The following is a 1,771-nucleotide window of genomic DNA, read 5'->3' as shown; positions in this document are numbered from 1 at the left end:
ATTTCTTGACAAAGTTCTTCCATGCGGTACCATCCGACGGATGTATCATCTTGCCACATGTCAGGTCTGATCCCTTCTACAGCCCACCTCATCTGCTGGGCGGTATCCTCGGTCATGAAGAGCCGCTGGATCCTCGGTAGGACTGGAAGATAGCGGAGGATATTCTTGGCAACCGTGGTCCGCCTCTTCGACCATCACCATTGGTGTCAACCTCAAAGTACCTAGAGCTATTGCAATGGATGCAATAGTTTGTGTTAGCATGCTCCTCTCCGAATAGCATGCATCCCTTTGGACAAGCGTGTATCTGCTGAGATGACATCTTGAGGTCAGCTGAGCAATTTTTTCGAATAGTAGAAGTTTTGCGGCAAGAGGTGCCCTTTCGGCGGGAATGCTGCCAACGAGGACCGAAGTTCATCGAACCCATCTCTTGCACAGATTCTGTGGCACTTAAAGGCCAAAGGCGAGCGATGGCATCTAGTTGGGTGACATACTGTATTTACGTGTAGGGGTTTCGCGAAGCAAACAAAGCCTCGTAATACTTCTTTGTGTTTTCCTCCGGCTCCTCACTTGTCTCCGCATCCCTAGATGTCTCCGCCTCTACATGAGGGCTTTCGAGGCACATTACCATTAGCCAAGTTCTCTAGGCACCTATCAAACCCGGTATCATATTCTCTCGTAGGCTGAATCTGCCGCACCTCCTTCCTAGCACGTTTCTTCGACTTTTCTCCATGAAAAGTCCAAATCTTGTAGGACGGTTTGAACCCGGACTTGATCGGTGAAGACTCATAGTTTCCTTGTCCTGTGTTTTTTGGTTGTTGCACTTACTACAAGGGCAAAAAACTGTTCTGGGTTTGCTAGGGATGTCAAACGCCCTGTCCACGAACTGATTGGTCTTTTCTCCCCATTCCTCAGTATATTTCCACGGACCAATTCTGCCATCGTACATCCAGTCACGATTATCCATCCTCTAACCAGCACCAAAACAGACGAGACTTAGAATTTATATCAAACATGATCCGCATTTTAATTTTTCCTTTTTTACGCATGCATCAACATGAATCTCTACTAGGTGGGCTCCTAGCAGCCGCCGGATCCGTAGATTGAGTACGTTCTCCCTGCTCTACCCTGATCCGAGACAGAATTTCGGCAGCACCTCCCCGCTGCTCTCCCGATACACGTCTCGCCAAAAAGCCGAGAGGGGTGTGCATCCGGAGAACAACGGGGAGGCGCTGCCGAAATCCTGACTCGGATCGGGGTAGAGCAGGGAGAACGTACCCAACTACGCATCCGCCGACTGTCCCGATAAATGCCGTAAGAGTTACGCTTCATAATATGCGAGACCACTAATGCATATTTATCCGCGTAACCCTTACGGTCGGGAAAAGACGCCTAGGTATCGCGACAGACTTGGTGATCTAGACCCACAAAAAAACCTAGGTATATAGGGGCGAGATTTTTACCCTTGACGCGTGAGCGAATCGGCGAAGAAGATCCGAGACGCCCCTCAAAGACCCCGGCGACGCCGCCCCGTGTCCACCTCGAAGAAGATCCGAGACGCCCCCTCGGAGACCCTCGCGGCGCCGACCCCGTGTCCACCTCGAAGTATCGTCTGCATAGCGAGAAAATGAATTACTATGCAAGTGAACACAATTTATTTGACAACTTTGAATTAGAATTTCTTTGCATCACATTACCATATTTATTTTAGCTACCTAGATAAACTATTAAATTAACATGCCTAAACAAAATCCTAAATTCTTTAGCTACCCTA

Source organism: Lolium rigidum, chromosome 2 (assembly GCF_022539505.1).
Source record: "Lolium rigidum isolate FL_2022 chromosome 2, APGP_CSIRO_Lrig_0.1, whole genome shotgun sequence".
Taxonomy (NCBI): Eukaryota; Viridiplantae; Streptophyta; class Magnoliopsida; order Poales; family Poaceae; genus Lolium; species Lolium rigidum.
This window is presented reverse-complemented; position numbering follows the sequence as displayed.